This window comes from Apus apus, chromosome 1 (genome assembly GCF_020740795.1).
Source record: "Apus apus isolate bApuApu2 chromosome 1, bApuApu2.pri.cur, whole genome shotgun sequence".
Classification (NCBI taxonomy): Eukaryota; Metazoa; Chordata; class Aves; order Apodiformes; family Apodidae; genus Apus; species Apus apus.
In genome coordinates this window covers 189,746,922-189,752,921 of record NC_067282.1, presented here as the reverse complement: position 1 = coordinate 189,752,921, position 6,000 = coordinate 189,746,922, and positions in this window count along the sequence as shown.

Genomic DNA, 6,000 nt, shown 5'->3' with positions numbered 1-6,000 from the left:
ATCCTTAACGGCATGGGTGAAAAAAACCCAGTAAAACATTAAAAAACTCTTAATACAAGGTACATGAGTCTGATGCACGTATGCTTAACAGACCTGAGCAATATCACCAACTCTCCCCATACACGGGGAGAAAGAGCCAGGCCAGGGCATGGTGTGTACAGCTGTAATCAATCATGACCGACGTTCCCTTTAAGCAAGAGTCTCTGACTTCAATGACCATTTCCCAGTTACACGACTCACATTTTAGCAAGTCCTGAAAATTATTTTTTAAAATAGTAGAAAGCATGTAAATAATGAAAAAGTCAGGAATATGTGAAAACTGCTTTATCACAGCTGTAAAGCATGGATGCCTGGGAAGATGGAGTGAAAACATGGGAGCGGTGGGTACTGCACAGGTACATCCAGAAGGACCACACACCATGCCACAAGCTTAAAGGGCAAGTGGCATTGAGTCAGTTTCATTGCTACAGGATACTGAAAATATTGTAATGTGTGTATTAATAATTCATTTGACATGGTGATAGCAATTTTACTGTAAGATGGAGGTGCGTGACTATTACTGCAGCCTGCAGGGAAACAAAGATAAATGTCCTTCCCCAGATCTCACATCCAATAACTGGATCAGGAATATGATCCAGGACTGCTGACACCTTTCTCTGCTGCAGCTGCTAGATCACATTACCAAAGGCTGAGAGTCCTCTGAGCGTTAGAGGTCATCTTCTGTATGAAGCAGGAAAATGGAGAGCCTGTCAGAGAAAAGCATGGCTGGGACAGCACAACAAAGCTCCACCGAAGAGGGGAGCTGCTCTCCAGAAAGAGACCCCAGTGAGCACTAGGGAAACAAGAGTTATTGAAGGTAGAAGTAAACTCTGGCACAGTAACTGACAATAAGCCTTTTTTAAATGTTTACGGATAAATTTATGCTGGAGATGAGAAGAAGGAAAGTCACTTAGATCCTTACTTGGAAGTGGGAGAAGAGCAACACAGAAGAGGAGAAAGCTGAGGCAGCCCATACCTTCCATAGTTCAAAGACAAAATCTGATTATTAAAAAAAAATATAAATAATTAAAAAAACTCTAGGCTATGGCTCCAGCAATAGCAAGTAACTGCTCTACTTTAACCAGACAATGTCTTTTTTGTTTTATGTTGCTGTGCTACTGAAGAATTGTTATCAAAATGCACAGAGGTCCTTCCCTGTGCAGTTCTCTTTCCTTTATTCTTTTCTTTATTGTTCCTTTTTTCATTTTCTCACTCCCATTACAAATGCCAGGAGATTCAAAGTCCCAGCAGGTTTGCTGTCACTTGGTCCTGTCCAACATGTAATATTTGTACAGACTACACATTACTTTTAAAAGCCACATGGTTGAAAAGCTTGCAGTTCTCCAGAAACATTGAAAAAAATGCTTTTCAGGCCAGGGTAGCCCATGCTTAATTTCCCCAATACACAAATTACCTGTGAATGCTGTTTTAATTTTATCTCTAATTCGTGACAGCATCATTATCACATGGACTTAGTGTGCTAGTCACTATACTGAAACAAGTTTAAAAAGGCCATCTTCCTTTGAGAGAAATCAAAGCATAATGAGGGATACATCAATATTTACATCAGGCAGGGGTGCAGAGAGCTCTATGCTGAAGACTTGGTTACAACCACTAGACCAGCAGTAAAGAAAATGGGGGTTGCCAGACAAAATGACAGCCCCAAAATGCCAGACATCCTGGCTGGTCAGCAGCAATTAGAAGAATTAAATGTAAGACTTACTTTTCAAAACACAGAAGGGTTTTCAAAGGCAGCAAGTTTAAAATGTCAGTGGACTGCCACACTATCTGTACCATACTGTTATTTTTAACAATCTGTGGCTCCATCCTCCCACACTCACTTTCCTCCTGAGGCTTCCACACCTTTAGTTTCCCCAGTGCTATGGTCTCCCAACCTGTTTCTCTGTCAGATGAAGTGGTCACCCTTTGCTGGTGGTCACCTCTGTCCCTGCTGGTGCCTCAGCACTCACTCTCTGCAGAGCTCATTAGTGCCTCTGCTTCAAGTGCACATCTTTGCAGGTGACTCCTGAGTCCTTATCTTGAGTTGTGCCCCAGTTATCAGGCAGGCACAATCAAGAAGAAAGATGATCGGAGCTGGGCTGAGGAACCACAGTGAAGGAGAGAAGAGAATGTGAGATTAATTCTGGCATGAGAGAAAGAGGAGGTTGTGGCAGAAAGGGTGAGACAGCTGCAGCATCAATATCTTCAGGGCAGAGCTGCTGTATCTGCAATGCATTTTAAACCTTATACACATCAAGAATAGAAATAAGCCATAGTTATATTGGGTATGGCAGACAGCTCATTCCTGACAGGATGCTCTCTGCCTCCTATTTTACAGCACCCCATTTACTAGTAATTTTCCAGGTCTCACAGAGGACCCAAAGAGGACTTCTCCCTTTCTGTCAAGATGGCAGCAGCTTCCTTACCCTTCCTTCATCCACATTTGTCAACAGTTCACTTCAGTTAATTTGATTTTCTCCTTTCTTTCCCATTCCTTGATTCTGCCTGCCCTTGTGACAGAGAAATGAGAAGACTCTAATCAAATTCTTTCCCTGGCCCTCCCTCGCACTAAGATTTCTCTTTAACTGCTGAGCTCCGGAGTGTCTCAGCTTTTCCTTCCTTCCTGCCCTTCCTCTACCTCATTTCAAGAATTTCTTCTGCAAAAATATCACCCATTTTTCTGCTCAAGCTTCCTCTCACTTTTCAGGGTAACTCATGTCCTCTTTGTAACTCCCACTAACCTTCCTGGAGGTGCACATGCAATTCCCTCTTACCTCTTCTTCCATTGCCTCCTGCACAAACAACATTTATTGTATTGCCACCTCAGCATTTAGTTCTCATTCTTATCTTCCTGTCTTCTTTTGTGTAGTATTTTCTGCTTGACAAAGATCAGTTACTACATACAATCTCTCTTTTCACAAGATACAGAGTCACGCAGGTTATGTGCCCAAAAGCATCTTCGTTTCTCCCGACTCTCTCTGTTGGTCTAATATAAACATTGTGTTTGCTGACAAAAGTTTGCCCTCTTAAATCCTTGACCATTGTGGCTACAACCCCACAGCTTCCTTCTCGGCACATAACTCCTACAATGATCACCTGAGAGATGGTCCTCTACCTACAGCCGATGCATCTCAACTCTCCAGAAGGCACATCTCATGTTAGAGATGAGTCACCTCAAATGGAAACTCTGTCTTCTCTAGTCCTGGGGTAAACATCAGGTTTTAATAAATAACACAGAAAACCTTATTGAAATGGACCACCTCTGTATTTTCATCAAATTCAGAAAAAGCCTCCAGTTTAAAGGTTGGTTTGAAAGACAAACAATCCCCCCCAGCAGACCGTATATTCAAGAAGGTCAGTGAAATAATATGACAAGGTTGGTGATTAGCTCTCACCACAAAGGAAAACGTTGAGTTGATGTAGGTGGCATATAAAATCCCCCACTCTTCTTATGAGTCAGGTAAGCTGCCAGAAAGTGGAGGTGGAATCCGTGGGATGGAGTTGTTTTAATTCCAGCCAATTAGAAGCAGGCTTTTGGAAAGGCCAAAAAAAAAAATAGTTTAATTATTAAATGAGTTTTTTTTTTTTAACTAAGAGTCTTATTTAAATAACAAAATCTAACATTTGCCCTTGATCCACCAATGCTGCTGTTTGTAGTCAGTGATAGTCAAGGGGAAATGTTATTAAACAACTCCAGCCCCACCTCCTATGGTTAACATAGCATTTTTGGGTTATGCATCTATTCTTCCATCTCCCACCTAATGCATATAATCCTACAGTCACAACTCTCTCTCTCTCTGGCTGTAGGAAAAATGCAAAGCCGACAAGGCAAGATCCCAGCCTTGCCCCACACAGAGCCCTTTTCAGTGGCAGAGCTCAGCTTTGAGCTGCCCAATAGTTGCACAAAAGCAGCTACCAAATGTATACAACAAAACAACTGGGAAAAAAAAGAAAAGGATTTTGTGGGGTCTTATTTTGGATCAGCCTGAACAAGCTCTCGCCTTCCCAAGTCCACTTCTTAATTTAGGAACATTTCCCACATACTTAATTTTTCAGTTTACCCAATACACCTGCCTGAGGATGGGCAGGAGCAGCATATGCCAGGTTCTGAGAAAGGGATGCAACAGGATCAGACTATCAGCATGAGTAATTTCTTTGTTTCAGTGGAAGAATGGAACATCTGGAGTAGAGCAGAGATATCTACACGTATAAGATGTAAGTAAATTTAAGTCAGGAGAAAGGATGGAGGAGAATAATTACCAAAGGAACAACGTGGAGAAAAAAAAAATGTCAGAAGGAAGGCAGAATAAGGCAGTGATTTGAAGTGAGTTGTCAGAATCATAGAATCACTTAGGTTGGAAAAGGCCTTTAAGATCATCAAGTCCAACCATTAACCCTACTCTACCACATACAGCACTAAGCCATATTCCCAAGCAGCACATCTAGATGACTTTTAAATACATCCAGGGATGGTGACTCAACCACCCCCCTGGGCAGCAAGTTCCAATGTCTGACAACCCCTTCAGTGAAAAAGTTCTTCCTAATATCTGGTCTAAACCTCCCAAGGTGCTTGAGGACATTTCCTCTTGTTCTATCACCAGTTGATTGTGAGAAAGGACCAGCACCTACGTCTTTACAACATCCTTTCAGGTAGCTGTAGAGGGCAATGAGGTCTCCCCTCAGCCTCCTTTCTTCAGACCAAATACTCCCAGTTCCCTCAGCTGCTCCTCATGAGACTTGTTCTCAAGGTCCTTCACCAGCTTCATTGCCCTTCTTTGGACTTGCTCCAGCACTTCAATGTCTTTCTTGTTTTGAGGTGCCCAAAACTGGACACAACACTCCAGGTGTGGCCTCACCAGTGCTGAGTACAGGGGGACAATCACCTCCCTGGTCCTACTGGCCACACTATTTCTAATACAGGCCAGGATGCCATTGGCCTTCTTGGCCACCTGGGCACACTGCTGGCTCGTATATTCAGCCACCTACTAATCAGAACCCCCAGGTCCTTTTCTGCCAGACAGCTTTCCAGCCACTCTTACCCAAGCCTGTAGTGTTGCCTGGGGTTGTTGCCCAAGTGCAGGACCCGGCACTTGACCTTGTTGAACTTCATGCAAGTGACCTTGGCACATTCATCTAGTCTGTCTGAGTTTCTCTGTAGAACCTCCCTACCCTCAGGCAGATCCACATTCCCTCCCAGATTGGTGTCCTCTGCAAACCTACTGCGGGTGTACTCTGTCTTCGCAACAATACTGTTGATAAAGATGTTAAAAATAAGTGGTCCCATTAAAAAGAAGTGGTCCCTTTAAAAGAAAGGAGACAGGATAACAGGGAATAAAAACTGGGACTAAAGAAAAGAAATAAAAAGATGAAAGAAGGAGAGGATATATGAAAGGGAACCAAAATGAGAGAAGAGGTGTGAGCGGACAAAAAGCAGAGAGAAAGCAGGGGATGTAAAGAAACCAGCTCAATGTCTGGCAAGACAGAAATACTGAAGCATAAATAAGACACAGAGAAGACAGACACAGAGGGTGATAAGAATAAAGAAAGACCTTGCACAGCAGAGAAGATGTGAAATAGGTAGTTAGATAAAAAAATCACCTGCCACTACAGCACTTCTGAGAGTCACAGGCAAGAAGCTGCTGCCCCAAGAGACAGATGAGCCCGGGGAAGTGAGTGACAGGCTAAACCCAAGGAGAACAAAAGCTGAAGCCAGGAGAAGACAAATGCTACCACTGTACTAGGTTGCTGCCTTTTACCTAAAAAAGAAATAATGAAGGTCATTGAAATCACCACTTAGATCTTACCTCTAAACTTAAAAAAAAAGAGTAAAATTTTTTCCAATACAATTGTTCTTTCTCCTTCTTCTCTACGAATGTTGGATTAATTTAATTACTACACACTCCACAGTTATACCTCCCAGCCAGGGAAGAAAACCCCAGACACCATTATGCCTGAAGCAGA